The following is a 17,701-nucleotide window of genomic DNA, read 5'->3' on the forward strand; positions in this document are numbered from 1 at the left end:
TCATTAAAACTTGATTTTTCACTACTGCTCCTTCAGATTAGAATTCTTCAGGGTTTTTTCCATATGTTCATTGAAATTAAAAACTATTGAAATTAATGGTTCTGGGCTAGCTGGGAGAGCCCTCCCTTGGGCACCAACTGGGATAGAATGTCACTCCCATTTTGTCTAAACTATTGAAATTAATGGTTCTGGGTTAGCTGGGAGAGCCCTCCTTTGGGCACCAACTGGGATAGAATGTCACTCCTTGTGTTTAGTTGCAGAATGGGGTTTCTCGTCTTTGTATTTTGGATTATATGTATTCTCTGTGATTTGCAGGGGATACAGATTAATTTTGAGGTTTTTTTAATGGATTGTAAAGCCTAAGCATTATATTAGAAATAATTTTCCTGCAGTACTGCCATGAACTTCAAAATCAGCAATACCAGTTTTTTTATTATTTCCTGGAGATAAATTCATAGATGCCACGGGAGTCATGTTCTTAGCAATTGATTGGTACCCTTTTGGTATTGTAATTCACTTGCCAATGGGTATCATGGCTGGTTATCCCTCTGAATCTGTTTTTCAGTTAAATGTGCATGGTAAATAAGATAAAGTTGGAGGAGTGTAATTTTAAGAGAGTCCAGTATAATTTTCATTGTGTGAATTATATTTAGATATTATGTGACCTTATAAACATATATTGAATAACAGTAATCAAAGCAAGGACGTTAAGGTTCGTGAAAGTTCTCTCCACTGTTACTGACTTCTTATTTGATCTGAAGTGTGAAATGTGTGTAAAAAGAAGAATTTATCTGTTTGATCAGCAATGGCTTTAACCTAGTTACCTAGCATCTTGGCTTACTGGGTAGATCAACATTAAACATTGTGTATCACGCATATAGTCAATTAATTTATTCTGAACTAATATAAATTATTACATTAGGTTATTCTTCAGACATGGAAAATTTCCTTATGTCTATTAAATATGTGTCTTACCATACCTCAATGACCTATGAAGACCACCTATATGCAATAGGTCAAATGTACCCAGATTTTCTGCAGAGAAAAATGTGAACCCTATCACTGGGGAAAACACTTTAGTTTTCTCAAACTGTGTTTATTCCTTGATGAAGTAATCTGTAATAATTTTCTTATAAATAATGCTATATAGTTAAAGGAATTTGTATTTCTGAAGTACTCTGAGCTTCTCAAGTAGAAACATATGTATCATTGCATTATTCTTAGGAAATGTCTGAGCTTGTTCATATTAAGCATTTTTTCAGTCAATACTTGCGTGTTTAACATTGTTTAGTATTTTCTGATAAATCTCATAAGAGATTTGCTTCAGTCCAAAATACACAGTCCACAAGTTGTTTTATCAACAAAACACTATTTGGCAAGAAATGTATTTAAGGGTAGTCAGACATCCAACTTACTGTCTTCCTGCTGTTCTTATCTTTTTAGGCTTTTGGTTTTTATATTACTTGTACTGAGGAGCCCAGAACTGGACACAGCACTCCAAATGTGGCCTCATCCAGTTCTGAGTAGAGGGGAAGGATCACTGTTGCATTCCAGCATAGTAGGATACTTGACAGGACAAAAGGCAACAGGCCCAAACAGAAAGACAGGAGGTTCTTTCTGAACCTCAGGAAACACTCACTGTGAGGGTGACTGGGTGCTGACACAGGTTGCCCGGAGAGGTTGTGGAGTCTCCATCTTTAGAGGTATTCAAGACCTGTCTGGACATGGTCCTGGAAAACTGGGTCTGGGTGACCCTGCTTGAGCAAGAGGATTGGACAAGGTGACCTCCAGAGTCACCTTCCCACCTCAACCCTTCTTCTGTGGTTCTATGATTACTTACAGCATAGACCTGAGGTAACAAAAACACATAAAAGCTGAAGGAACTCAGCCTTTTCATGTTTTTGTTCTTGATATTAAGCTACAAACTGATCTTCGATTCTCTCTGACAGATATATCCATCTGTCAATAGGGAGCGGAGCACCAGCTGGATTATGGCTTTTGTAACCTCTAGCACTGTCCTACCAGCTGACCCAAAGACCAGTGTGTCAGACATACACAGAAGGTGTCACAGAAAGAAAAAAAGATGGGAAGCATAAGAATAGTGAATGTGAGAAAAGGAATTGCACAAATAATTCTTATTGTAAACAGTCTCATGCCCAGGGGCTGTGTGCAGATTTATGACATTTCTTAAAGTTTATATGTGTATATTTTAAATAAAGTTGTGTGAATGATTATCTCTCTAGGATTCAGTAGGGAGGGCTTTTCTGTTCAGAAAATCTCAGTGCACTTGATCTGTTGCATGTGGGTTGTGTGGAGGGATCACTGAAAATATAATAGTTCTGGTACCTTATAGAACACGGAGGGCTTTTCCACTTATGATGAATAGGGGGAAGAAAAATAAGGAAAAGAAAAAAATATGTATTTATCTGAAATGATATTTTTTTCTTATCAAGATGAAAATTTGTGGAAGGCAAAAATGGAATCAGCAAAACATATGTGTACATGTGTCATAAAATGTCTACTTGTGCCATGTTGTTAGAGGCTTATCGGGCTGAATTTAGATGATGAAGTCAAAGGACAGGGCCAAAGAATATCTGTGAACTCAAGCTTGATCTTAGAATTAGAATTTGAGATATTAGCATAATTGTGCAGCTACAGAGACTCCAGTTTTAGCTATTTTCATAGTTTAGTGAAGTTGAGCTTTGTTGAAAGCCCGTATATCCATTACAGATTCTACTGAGACAGAGTAGTCTCAGAATACGCTCTTGAAGGTTGGACACAGTCAATGGTTGTGATGTCCCAGTGATGTTCCCCTCACCTCAGTTATTTTAGCTGTGTTTATTTGCAGAGGCTTATACTTTGGAAACAATTGAGAGATAATTTGCATAATGATATGCAGTATTGGAAAGATTATGTCAGTGATATGTTTGCATATTTATAGTAGTGTTGCTGGCCAGAAATTTATATATGTTTTTGTTCTAGTTTCCAAGAACATACATAGAAAATAAGGATAGAAATCTGCAGTATCCTCTGTGTTCTGGATTCTTAGGGTTGTTGTGTCCCCTAACAATAAGTTCAGTTATTTAAAAATACTATTAATTTACTTTGTGCAGTTTTTCCCATCTGTGCTCCCAACAGCTTCTACCATAAACTTATAAAGTTTACTTACAAGGTCAGGGTAACCATTATAGGAAGGTAAAGGGTAATCCTTGTTTTGGACTTAAAGACAGGTGAAAGACATTGCCAAAACAAAATATAACATTTGTGCTGAGCCAGGAGCTAAAAACAGACTTTCCAACATCCTTTTCCATTCCTTTCAACTTCCTTTCTTATATCTGAAGAGTATTGTAATAAAAGTAATTATGTGAATGCCACTTAATTATTAAACAATTAGAAAGTTGTGCATTTTCTATCAACTTTTAGGTCATGCTTTAAAAGGGTGCAACTTCATCTTTGAAGGCATGAAATAATAGTAAAAAAAGGATTAGTCAGTTGATGTAACTACCTCTAAACTTTCTTCCATTCACACACAGTTCTGAGTAAGAGCTGTATATTCAAGTATACACGGACTATGGCTTTATATCCATTTTGATCCAATAACCTATAATTATATGGAACAATAAAAAACTGATTAGTCAGTTGATGTAACTACTTCTAAACTTTGTTCCATTCACTATGGCTTTATATCTCTTTTGATCCAATAACCTATAATTATATGGAACAATCTGAGAAAGCAATGTCACTTAAGATGACGTTATCAACATAAAATCAATTATAATAAATTTATTCAAATCTTCCTTAAAATAGTCCAAGTATTGAATTCCTTTTTCATGTCAAAGTTCTTGAATTAATATTTTTGGAAGGAAGTTCTGCTCAAAGTTTCTTTCCCCTACATCTGTCCAGACTTTCTGCTTTGTTTGTCCTGAACTGGAAAAAGAAACATCTTTTTCTACCACTTATCTAGGAGAATTTTTGGACAAGCCTCAAATGTAAATATTTGTGCTTTGAAAGTAACAGACATAAAGCTGATACAGTGCTAAATAATTTTGTTGGCCAGATGGCATAGTGGCAGCAATAAAAGCAGCCAAATGGGAAAGCTACATTTAATTCTGGACTTTGCAATATGGGTCTGCTGTTGGTGAGATTGATACTTTTTTATTTTTAGAGGGCATTGACCAGAAAGTGTTCTTGCTAATGCCAGCTGGCTTTATGGAGTGCGTGCTGCCTCCTCCAATCAAGATCCAAGGCTGTCTGCAGCCATGACAATATTGTTGCCCATTATGTTGTTTTGTTTGCAAAAAAGCAAAACATCTCAGTATAACTAGGGAGAGAACAGACGCCTAGAGTCAGACAACAAGGGTACATTGATTTATATCAGCTGAGGATTTGACCTCTGCAATCTTCCTCATTCACATGAAGGAAATGAGGAATAAATAGTGAAATTAATCCTGAAAGTTGCAAAGTTCAAAGTGGAGATTGCACGCATTCATCTATACGATGGTGTGTGAATAGAGATGTGGTGGTGTATGAATAGAGATGCAAAGCACTTAAGAAGCTCACAAACAGCCTTCCAGCGCCGTTCGTTCGGAGTCAGCTCGGGTGACTTCACATGGCAACACAATTTGCCATGTAGATATAAAGCAAGGGTGAGACTTAAACCCAGATTCCTGAGCCAGAAAGGCTGTTTCTGTTAAATGCAGAGAGGAAATTGAAGAGTTGTGCTTTCCCAGGTGACTCATAAGAATGACCATCTCCTGTGAGAAACTGGCCAAGAGTGCAGGCCATCAGAACCCGCAGGCCAGCCCGACCCTGGGGAAAATGGCCGTGCTATTTAGAGAGCATTTCTGGGAGAGAATTTTGATATTTTCATTATGGGATTCATTATGGGATTCTTTTCTAAATGGAGGATGTTTTCATTATGTGATCCAAATTTCTTTCTGAATGACAGTATTGTAAAAGTTTTCTAAATGGCATGATGTTTTCATTATGTGATCCGAATTTCTTTCTGAATGACAGTATTGTAAAAGCTACATTTTAGAATGAAAAAAATCTGATATTTTTTAATTAAGTTTTGACCAAATAATATTGAGTTACTCTTTTTGTGTGGTGCTTAATTATCCCAAAACGTACATTTTATGTTCTGCATGACACTGACAATGGAAAAGTAGAATTACATGCAGGGTCCAAAGCGCTTTTTGCTTTAGTACTTTCCATACTTTGGTACTGGGGAGAAAAAGCTGTGGTTAGGCTCTCAAGTAAAAAAAGTGACTCGTCTATGTGACACCTCTTAACAGCAGAATGGATGAAGATTCATTTCACCTTGGGACATTTTTTTAATAACATCTTAATATTTAAAACTTCTTTGGAACTGATAACAAGCATCAGAGCGAGTGTCCTGAATTACAGTCACGGCATTAAACACATTCTTAGATGGCTATTTGAGAGACTAGAGTAATAGGAATGAATTTGGCTGTCTGCAAAGACAATGGGGATTACTTTTAATCATCTTTCAATCACAGTACATTTCTGTGGGCCTGTGGCTTATTCCAGGAAATCCAGCCAGCTTTTTTCTCCTCGTGACCTTGAAAGTTACCCATCTGCTCTATGGCTGTGAAATAAAAGACCACAAACTCTGGTTTGTGAACTCTTTTTTAGAACTGTGTTTAGTCTCAGACAGTGTATTCATGGACAATGTTGACAACATTCTCATGATCCAAAAATACTTGTTTAGTCTCAGACAGTGTTGACAACATTCTCATGATCCAAAAATACCTGTAAACGTGTGATTGACAGGGATGACTAGGCAGTGACTACTAAAAATGTAGGGGTTTGTGAATTGCATTTTGAACTCACTCTTCATTAACCACAAAACAAAATGTATCATAAATCCTTTGTTGTCTGTTGGATTTATGCGAGGCGTGCAATCAAAACCAGCCATTTATTAAGCCTAGAGTATTTTTCTTTCTACCTTATTTCCAGAATGCCTTAAAGACACTAAAGGAACATGAGCTCTAGCAAATACATGTTCCTAACAGCAAAAATTCATGCATCTTTCTCACAAGAAAAAAAACCCCAATCCCAATCCGAAGAAATATCCATCAATATTTGCCACAGTTGAGCTGTGCTGAAAAGATCTTGGAAGGGCCTGGAGCAAATGACCTGAATCTTTTAAAAAGGAATCTTTGCACCATTCTGTAGCTCCCATTGCTGAAATACATGCTCCATTCATCATAAGGAAAAGGACTTTTCCATATTTAATATATGGTGGCGTATTGATGGTGATCATACCTCAAGTTTTATACTTCGACTTTGTTAAATTGGGGATGAAATGTTACTTGTGTAGCCATGTTTTTAATTGAGGAGGGGTTCTTTTGATGCTAACCAGTTCCAGAATGTTTCAACTGGTTTGACTATTATACCCTCTCTATACTAAGGTTCTACTAATGAAAATAGATCTATAAATTTTAAACTATGAACACTTTGAGTTTACTTTTATTATGAGCCATGCTTTTCTGTTATATTTTACAGTATTCTATGCACAATAATTTGATTTTTTCTTCAGATACATAACCCATTTAATGATGTTGTTAAATGCATGATGAAATTTTTTTAAGTGATTAACTAATGTTTTTCATTTTTGGGTCCAAATTTGAAGTGAGAGGTAAAAGTGATTTTGATTTGGAATGTGAAAATGAAGCTGCACATGTGGAAAACAAGTTCTAGGATAATAAAAGTAGGCATATCCAAGAAGTTAGCAGAGTCCCCACTGCTGTTTTCCAGGTGATCATCTCATTCCCTCCTTCAAAAGTCATGCTTTTAATAGCATGTATTGACAAACACACACCAGGATTATTTTGATGAGAAAATACAAGTTAAAATTTGTTTTCAGAGAATTTCACCACTAGGTTTTTGAAAAAAAATATAAATAAATCAAACCACAAACAAACATGTTTTTCTGTGACATTACACTGTTTTCTCATTCAGTAATAATTGTATAACAAGTTGATGGTTGTAATCAATTCCACAGATAAATATTCCAGTACTTCTTAAGAGGCTGAACGTTTAAAGCACCTTCACTGTGTTAACTACATTCTCAAATAATTACTGACATTTTGAGTCAAGTGCAAAGTAATAGTTTCACATTTCATCAGCAGCTCCTACACTTAAGCAATTTGCTTCAAGTGACATCACTGACAATTGCAAAGTAACTTTTAACCTAAAGGAAGGGGCATATTGTTGCAGGTGCCACACCAGGAAATTAACAGCAATATCTACATATAAGTAGGTTTGTAATTTATGGAACTATTTTTATTTATTTATTTATTTATTATTTGCTATGTTTCTGCAAAAATTAGTTTAATATCAGCTAAGTGTCTCTTTTTAATTAGTGGTTTATAATACCCATCAAATTCTATACTGTTTTGCAGACCACTGCACTTCAAATATTTTCCTACAATGGAAGAAAAAGTATATTCTAATTTTACAGTACTGTTAGAGTTTTAAAGGGTTTCAGTATGAAATGTGAAAAAAGAAGCAAATGAACTAAACCCCCCACATCTTTGGCACAAGTTTTAATTATGCAAGGTGTCTGTATAGATAATTAGCCTTGGAATATAGTTCTGGACATGGACCTCATCTGTTATTTTGTCTGTAACTGCCTTTTTATCAGTTTCCTCTTCAATTACCTCTTTCAAATATATTTCTTCCAACAATCTATTAATCACAATGAAAATGTATGTAACCCTGATTAAAATGAAATAATGGAACAAATTGTACTTTTATGTTTATTCATGATTCTCCCCCCCACCCCAATCTATCGTGCCCTTTCAAATATCTAATTTCTGAATAAAATTAGCTGTTTTTCCTTTCAAGGACTTGTATTTTGAGCCCGTGGCATGTTTATTATTATAACTCCCATAGCCACAGTGTTCCCCAAGAATAGCAGTAGTTTCATCTAACTTGAGTGATCTAAAAGTTGCATAGCTAATTTAAATTCGTCAATGTTTAGTGAAGAATATTTCTATTCTTTTAAATATCTTCCTGCATGGGCTATATTTCTATAGTTCTGTCCTTCCACTTCCTGCAGAGAGTTGTACTTGACTATCTGAGATTTTATGCTTGAGTTTTTATTGTCCAATTTATACAAAATGTATGAACCCTTTAAAATTCACTGTGTCTTTATCTCTAAACTTAAGGGATTTAAGTTTAGAGAATAATTTGGACAACTTGAGAACTATGTGATGCATAAGAATAATATAAAATATTGAATTTATTACCTAATTTTGGAAAGCATTTGAACTGCAGATTTTGGAAAATATGTCATCATTGATGCAGTTTTGGTGACAATTATGAAAATCCGTATTCCTAATTGTTACAAAATGTGTGAATATCTGTATTTGCATATCTGCCCTGTTAGCATTGCAGTGTCTGGTTTATGTATTTATATACATTTAGAAATTGATCCTATTCTTCCAAGAGTTATTGCTGGATATTCCTAAAGTTTGATGCTGTGATTTTTGGTGTTCATCTTGGACTAGTCTTTTTTTTTTTTTTTTTTGGTGAAGTTACTAATTTGATGCTGTGATTTTTGCTGTTCATCTTGGGCTAGTCTTTTTTTTTTTTTTTTTTTGGTGAAGTTACTAAAAAGGAAATACTCTCAATAGTATTAATAATTAACCTTTTTACCAATGACAACAGATAAAGTCAATCAAAAGATGAGACTTAAGATCCAAAGAATTCTTCTTTGATGCAATATATGTGTTAATAATTCATATCTTTATTGATGTTTATTTTTTTCCCTGTTTATCTAATGAGTTCTATACAGAACACTGTGGTCTATTAGCAATATATTCAAAATGTTTCATCTAATATTAGCAGCACGAATATCTTTCATTACTTGGAAGAAGACGTTACTTCTTGTGCATTAGTGCTTTGTTAATACCGAAGCTTGATGTTTTGAAAGGTTCATATATGCTTTAGCTCTCTGGCTCTGTGATTTCAATGGCATTCTGGCAAAGATCCCTTTGCAGACACAAACCCCTCTTTGTGCAGGGAAACAAAACACAAAGAAAGCAATTTTTATAAATGGCCATGTCTACACTAGCAAATAGAATGGCACAAGAGGAATTAATCTGTATGGTGGAGCAGTGGGTGCTGAGGCTGATTTTTCATACTATATGCATTTTGTAGAGATTTACTGTTGACCAGCTCTAGTCTGATCCTGTGAACTGAGCTCCTGTTAGTTCAAGCTCTCTAGGCATGATTTTGGATCATATCCTGCATTTGAATTGGATCCCAAGAGTGTGCAATATATTTGCTTCGAGACAGTTTTTCCAAGGATAGCAAAGTAAAATCATTGGAGATGATAAGGACATAAATTCTGTCGCTCGTACCTTATGCAAACTAAAATATTAATGTAGATTCACCAAAAATGCTGCATAGAATATGACAATTTATATCATGTGAACTATTCGGTAGTTCTAAAATATTTTTCTTTATATATATATATATAAAAAATATGTATATAAACTTACATATGAAATAGAATGGTGTGCCAGAACCTCAAGTGATATATGTACGTATATGAGTATTGCTTAATTGGATTAATTGTTTCTACCACATCGCATTTTGACCCACTTTTATACATATAGTATTAAAAAAAAAATATATATAGGTATATAAACTTACATATATATATATATGAAATAGAATGGTGTGCCAGAACCTCAAGTGATATATGTACGTATATGAGTATTGCTTAATTGGATTAATTGTTTCTACCACATCGCATTTTGACCCACTTGGACTACAGACAATTAGAGGATCATCATTCTATAGCCTATGAAAAATATGTGTGGACAGTCTTTCTGGTTTCATCCTTTCTCTAAGGGCAGTTTTGTGTAAATGACTTTGGAAATAGGCTTATAAACGTATACCTCCCGTATTAGAGCTTTTTAGTGCCTGATAGCTGGGGTAAAGGATTACCTTCTTTTTCCTTTCAACACATTATATTATTTTAATAGTGTTCCAGATTCAAGAGAAGCTGCTGAGGTTCTCAACCCAAATATCTGTGTGATTGAGCTGGTAGGATGGAAATGAGGAGTTTGTTTGTTTTCAGAGAATAATAAGAAACTTTAATGAAAGAGCATAGCAAATATACAACGATAAAAATTTCTCATGCTGAAAGGCAGGAGTTAATGGACATAACAGCCTCTGTGAACTAATATGCCTGGGCTAGTTTTTGGCAGCAAATACTCTGCTGAAAAACAGGAGGAAATGAAACCAAATTGAACTTCTCCAGGAAAGACAGACCCGGTGAATATTTAGAAAAAAAAAAAAAAAAAAAAAGAGAAAGATCTGATCGCAGAGAAGTCTGAAAGTGAAGAACATTAGCCATTTGTAAAGATGTAAGTAGTGAGGAGCATAAAATACCGGAATGACACTTAGCTAAATGAATACTGTTCCAGTGCCTTAGTAATAGAATTTGGTCAAACAAGAAAGTATTCAGAAGATTTTAATGAAAATTTTTAGAACGAGTTGGATTAGAATACTGGAATCCACTACAATGACTTCAGGAAAAAAATACTAGGTTCACTGCAGTTGTGTTTAATCTACAATAATGATTTAGGACAAGAATTTTTTAAGGAAAATAGAAGGAAATATGACAAAAATCTTATTTCATTTAATAATTGTTCTTGGGAAGACAAAGTGCTATTTCACTCTTTTCTTTCTTGTAGTAGAAAAATAAGAGCACTTCAGGGTCGTAGATGCTTGGTTCTTATAATTCTCAAACAATGGGATACTGAAGTGATAACAAAAGCATATTTTTATGAGCAGGCAAAAGAGTATAATAGAATTATTTTGACCATCTCTGCAACAGATTCTCATTTATTCTTCGTGTCTTTATGCTCATCTTTCAACAGCTACCAAGAAGAACTCTTGTGAAATGCTACGAATATTGGCTTCATTTAAAAGCCTTGCAGATCTTTTCTAATTTTTCTAAATGAACTTGTGTGTTATATTTTAATATGAGAATTCTATCACAAAAGAGTATTGTATCTTTGAGAAAGGGATGTTCTTCATATTAGTGGTGTCTTTTCTGATGATATTCATGGAAATAATAGGCATGCCTTTTATTTGTTTACTTGTAACAAAGATGAGAGTTATTAGGAATCTACTTAACGAACATCACTAGCTGAATGAAAAGGATTTTGGTCTGCTCAGTAGTTGTGTTTCAGAAAGGCAAATTTAGATAACAGGCAAGAGAGGATATCTGGGAGAAGCACTGAACTTAAAAGGAAAAATGTATGTTTGAATGTTACACTAAAGATGCCCATAATGTAAAATGCATTATGAAATATTATCCCTGAATATAAAATCTTTACATGTAGCCTTGGGCTTAAGCAAATAGATATTAATGGATTTGTATTTCATATTCTTATAGCACAAAAAAAAAATACAGTTCTGGTTCATGACCAGGAGATCACTACTGCAACTAAAATGAATAAAAATACGACCAAAATAATGGCAATAATGATGGTGAGTCTTTCTCTTGAGTGTAGAATTCTTATCAGGTGTGAACTGGTAATCATAGTTCATCACAGGTGATGCCTGCTACAGAGCTGTAATATCAGAATATTTTTTTTATTTTATTCAGCTCCTGTTTAAAATTGCAACTGTTACCACTTTTTGCTAAATTTAAAAGAAAAAGTTTATTATTTTTATCAGTATGTTTCTCCTCTTTTCCTCTCCTGTTGTAATACTTGTCTCAGGTGTTTCAGTTTTCTCATTGAAAAATAATGCCTGTTTAATTTAATTTCCTGCCAATTTTGTGCCAATTTTGTGTTAACCACAAAGATAGAAATTTAGAACAGTAGAAATATGTGATTTGAATGGGGGAAAGATTTGTGTGGGTTGAAACTATTCATGCAGAATAGCAATTGTTCATTAATATTTTGTTTGAATTGCAATTGTTACCACTTTTTGCTAAATTTAAAAGAAAAAGTTTATTATTTTTATCAGTATGTTTCTCCTCTTTTCCTCTCCTGTTGTAATACTTGTCTCAGGTGTTTCAGTTTTCTCATTGAAAAATAATGCCTGTTTAATTTAATTTCCTGCCAATTTTGTGTTAACCACAAAGATAGAAATTTAGAATAGTAGAAATATGTGATTTGAATGGGGGAAAGATTTGTGTGGGTTGAAACTATTCATGCAGAATAGCAATTGTTCATTAATATTTTGTTTGTCTTCCAACAAGCTTCCAGCAATTAAGAATGAATAGAAAGAAAAGGATAATTACATGTTTTATCAAAAATCAAGTGCTAAAGAAACACTTTGAATTTATGTGATGAGTTGATGTATCTCTTCTGCCTATTTTTCAGATCTACCCTATACATATTTCAGTCACTGTGTTAGTCTTACAAGCAGCTTGACATTGATTGACTTTCTGAAGCTAACAGAAATTAAAATATTATTTAGGACTGACTCATCACCAGGCCTTTTTATGCCTTGGTGCAAACTGAAATACAGAAATTCCATTCAAACATAAGGAAAACCTTCTTTACTATGGGAGTGGCAGGGCAGGGAAACAGGTTGTAGGGAAACAGAGAGTCTGTGAAGTCTTCATTCTTGAAGATATTAAAAGCCTGACTAACTACAGGCCAGGGAAAAGTGCACTAGGTGACTCTACTTCAAGCAGGAGGGTTGGGCTAGGCCATCTCCAGAGTTGGATTTTTGGCCAACTTAAATCTTCGTGAATAGCCCAAGATGCCACACGTTGTTAAATTGGGAAGACATTTGATTTGAGAGTTAGGGAAAAACAAGAACCTTAGTTCCTGATCTTCCAGGGGTTTGGATAATGCCCAAGTTAATGCTGAATGAATTAACAGAAACAAATTTTTAAAATATAGCTTGCTTTAGCTTGGTACTCAGTTTGGGTTAATTTTTTATACTTCTCAACATATGAAGTTGCTTCTTGGATTGCATTTTACAGTTGTTCAAAATGTTTTCAAAATCCTGATTCTTTTGAGATGTAGGTGTTGTGACAGCAGGAAGGCCTGATAAAATCTTACTATTTTTAGCCAAGTGCTAAGTAATTAAGAGAGAAAATTGCCAACTCTTCCTTGTTACACTTTAGTGCATCCACTTTGTAGCCAGAATCAATTGCAAAGTAGCTGGCTGAGAAAGAGTTGATGGTTGCAATCCTAGCTCGCAATTCAACATAAAAAGAATTCACTCTTCCACCCCACCACTATAGTCCAAATGGGATTTGAACCCCCCCACCAGGATTTGAACCAAGAGTATTTACAAAGTTGACAGCAATTGCTATACAGAAACCATGAATGAATATAATCCATAAACAATGTGAAGTATCAGGAAATACAATGGCAAAGCTAAAAATTTTAGGAAATGAAAGGAAAATCCCTCTCATAATGGCAAAAAAGTGTCAAAAATAAACCTGGTGCAGCTGTATGGATATATTGATTTTCACCAGGTCCATCCACAGTCTGTCCCTAATGCCAAGCTCCGAAATTAGGGTTCTTCATGAACTGAAAATATAATATGCTTTTACTTTTTAGCTTCGATACGAACGAGTTAATCAATACAGGCTAAGATAAACACTGTAGAATACTGTAGAAACACTGATAAACACTGTAGAATAAGTTAATAGGGCTTAATTAAGACAGGCTGCAAGAAGTATGTGTCTTCCACATTGCAGTGATATTTCTTCTGTTGGTGAGGGGAACAGAAAATAGCTGCTTTAGGAAATACAGTTGAAACAAGGAAGAAATAGTGATTTACCATGATGATTAATACAAAGGTGTTTTTTTTTTTTTATCTGATTCCTCTCCATGGTCAGACATAATTAGGAATAATTCCATATGCTGTTATCAGAAAATATAGTATCAGTTTTGAGAGGGAGACAATTACCATACGTACTGGATTCATATTAAATATGAATCCAGTAAGGACTATCCCTACTAAGGGATCAGTAAAGTCTTTGGGAAGGACAAATTAAACAGCCAGTGGGCTTATTTGGGTAAAAGCAGCTCTACCGTGTTGATTCACATTGCTGGCAGATGGAGCTGTATTAATGTTGTGTACTGAAAATCAATAAAGCTAAACATAAGCCTCTCCTCTCCCCTCGTGGGTATGTGCCTTATTTTGTCAGCACTTGGAAATTTCTCTTGTCCATTTTGCTCTCAAATGTTATTGATGTCATTTTATCAATGGAAACACAAAATTAAGGATGTAGTCTTTTTCCTCCTTGTTAAAGTGCAGTTTATATCCTTATTTTTGGCAATGCAATAAAAGTATGAGATAACCAAGATTTTACAAATAACTTTTTTGGAAATATTAATCCTGGTATTCATCCTCCTTCCCTCCTCTTTGTCTCAATATGCAGTTTTCTTTGAAGCCTCAAATATTATTTTCAGATTGGGCTCTAAATGAAGATTAGAGTACATGAAGAAACTTCTTGCTTATGGAGGAGGATTTTTGCATTCATAGCAACTGATGCATAAATAGCATTTATTATGTATCAACATTCTGGTGCTCATGACTTTCTTGATAGGGATTAAATTTTATTTAACTTAAATGTTCTTGTTAGTATCTTGTTGGATTAAAGGACTACTATGAGTTGCATAAACAGTAACATGCATACACAGATACAGTTTTTTTTCAGAGGCGTCTTATATAAATGTTTTACTTTGGGGTTTTCATCAACCTTATCTCGAAGATGTCATCGGTTTTTCTGGGTGTAAAAAAGGTACCATAATTAGTCTAGCCTCAATTTTCAAGGTATATAAGAACTGAGTGCATTTTATGACTGATAGTTCTGTTATGACTATTCCTGTGTTTATCCAGATTATACTGTCTAAAGTATATGGTGGTTTTTACATACCAGAAAGGATATGGGACTTCATAGAGTCTCCTCAGCCCTGACAGTCAAAGGCTTGGGACAGAGCAGGTAGCTCCTGTGGCACAGGGATTTTGCTTTTAGACCAATGGACCCCCTTTTGGAGGTTTGAGGACATATGGGGAGAAACAGGATTCACCTGACAAAGCTGGCAACAGCATATTTGCCACCAGGCTGGGCATCCTGGTGAGAACTTTAAACTAGGAGTGGTTGTGGAGGCAAATTACAACCCACAGTCAAGTAAGGAAGTGGTGGGCAGGTGTGGACAGCAAATGGAGCAAGGTGGTTGGTACAGGAGAGACCACTAGAATAATAAAACCAAGTGAAAGAGGGTCCACCTCAAGGATGTCTTATGTACGGAAATGTACCCAGACTGGGAAAAAAGCAAGAGGAATGGTAGTTCTTTGTGTGGCCTCTGAAATATGACATTGTTCGAATTACTGAGCTGTGGTGGGACAACTCATCCATCTAGAGTAGAAGTCTTCAGGAAAGACAGGTGGACACACTAGAAAGTTCTGTCAACAGTAATACTTATAGGAGGAAAAGCTTGATCTTAGGATCCATCTGGGCATTGCTCCAAATGAGTTAAGCGTGAGTGGAGAGTAATTCTTTTCTTAGATCCTTAGGCAGTTCCCTGAGCTGTTTCCTGAAAAATAATAGAAGTACAATTTAGATTTTATACTGGCAACTTTGGTGTGCTTAGTACATAGTGAATCCGTATTTTCCAAATGAGAATATCTCATTCCTAATGATAGCAAGAATGGCAGCTGTTCTCCTGACATGGTAATAGTATAAAGAAATAAATGTACCTTCAGTGTTAAGACAGCAGAAAGATCCTGTGAGTTTGGGTCACCTAACATGGTAATAGTATAAAGAAATAAATTCAGTATTAAGACAGCAGAAAGATCCTGTGAGTTTGGTCAGTGTAATGAGAATAATAAACTTTCCTGGACTGGTAAAACCTGAACTTCTACTTGCAAGTATTCTTAAGTGATCTAAGAACAGTCATATTGGAAAGAAGAAACAGAGCCTGTTTACAAGATATGAAATATTGTCTTTGTTTGACATCTTTGTATATACTTAGAAGTCCATCTGTGGAAAGCACATGAAGGGAAATCACTGCTTCCATAAGTTAACAAAAAAGACAAAGGAAAATTGATTGCTCACATCTAAAACCATAGCTTAGATAAAGACACTTTACCTTTCTTCGCATTTATTTACTTATTTCTCTGAGGGAATGAACGCATGTGTAAATTACCAATGACACAACACACAAGCTATTATTGAAATATGAAAATACAATACAAATGACGCAGACACTTTGCAGGACAGACCACACAAAAGGGCTTTATCCTTCCTGCATGATTCAGAACCAGGAGGAAAGCTTCTAGAATTCCTGTGCAGTTCAACAAAGGGATTCCTTCTGATTACTTCTGCAAGGGAAAGATCTTACTGAGAAAAGATATTCAAATTGTATATTGTAGATATAGGGCCTTAATATAGCAATTCTAATCCTCCTCTATTCTTTCTACTATTTCCACATTAATGAAAAGAGCAGCAACTCTATTTTAATGTGCTTTTTTAATGTTCACTATTTATGCTCCCCATTCTTTTATTTTGCTCCTCTGTTCTCCTTGCATTTGATATGATGTGAAGCTCTAAATTAAATTGGTATGAAAGCACTTTGCAGCTGAGGAATAGAAGGAAACTTTAAAAGGTCAAAAACTCACCGTGAGAATACCATGGCTCTTCCCTTAGAATTTTCTTGTATTTCTATCAACAGTCACATTTATAAACTTTTTGATCTGCTTGTGCCAGGAAGCCTTAGTGTTCTATTTGTAGTCCGACCAACTTATTATCAGCACTGAATATCTTTATATCTTCAAAACTTTGTATCCTCAAAAAAAATATTTGTAATAATTCTAACCAAAACTCCATCCACCCCTCTATTTAATGTGGATTTCTATTCTTCAGGGCTTGTGTAAGTGGTTGTAGTTGTTGCTTCCTCCCTTCTAGTCTGCATATGCATTTCCACCCTGTAGTGACCAGAGGTGTGTCTCATCCTAACGTAGGGCTTGAAACAAGGGTGGGCAGCACTCTCAGACCTCAGACCTCAGATTTTTAAATGCAGGAAAGACTGCATAGTGTCTTATAAAATGGACCGATTGGCTTTTTTTTTTTTTTTGGAAGGTGCTTTCTAGAACGCCGGGTATTTCTCTGTGGTTTTCTAGCCTCGCGAACAGTGAGTTATTTCAAATGTATCATTAAACTATTTGAAACGTGTCATTACTGCCTGAGCGTAGTTCAAATCATAGGCAAATCCCCTGGCTTCTCACTGAAAATCCCGCTTGCCCTCAGTGTCCTCTGAAATGTGAAGGATCGACTCTCCCTCTTCGCGGGATGCTCGCGGGTGCCAAGGTTCAGCGTGTAGGCTTCCAGAGCAACAGTAATATCTGTCATTTTGAATGAATACAAATCTCTAACAATCTATGTTTGTACAGTCCCAGTGGAAACATGTGGTGTCAGCTGTGCTCGCAGTACTTTAAAGGCTTTATTAAGTCAGCTGGCAACACACCCTGTCTCCAGCCACTGAATTTTATGGCAAAGGAGCTAAAAGACTGAACCCTTCCCTCCCCCTTCCTCCTCTCCCTTCTTTTTTTTCTCCTTTCTCATGTCAACCAGCTTTCAAAACCATAGGAAGTTATTTTATGAAAGGCTTATGGGTATGCTGCTAATATCCACATTATAGTTTACAGGTGAGCATTTATACCCACCCACCCACCC

The 17,701-nt window shown here is 35.3% G+C and overlaps 1 protein-coding gene across 5 annotated transcripts in view; it reads left to right on the top strand.

Annotated features, from left to right (window-relative positions):
* The window catches only part of PCDH7 (protocadherin 7), a 318,427-nt gene that overhangs the window by 147,387 nt on the left and 153,339 nt on the right, over positions 1–17,701 (top strand). The gene's annotated exons all lie outside the window — the stretch shown is intronic.

Source organism: Calidris pugnax, unplaced genomic scaffold, assembly GCF_001431845.1.
Source record: "Calidris pugnax isolate Ruff unplaced genomic scaffold, ASM143184v1 scaffold114, whole genome shotgun sequence".
Classification (NCBI taxonomy): domain Eukaryota; kingdom Metazoa; phylum Chordata; class Aves; order Charadriiformes; family Scolopacidae; genus Calidris; species Calidris pugnax.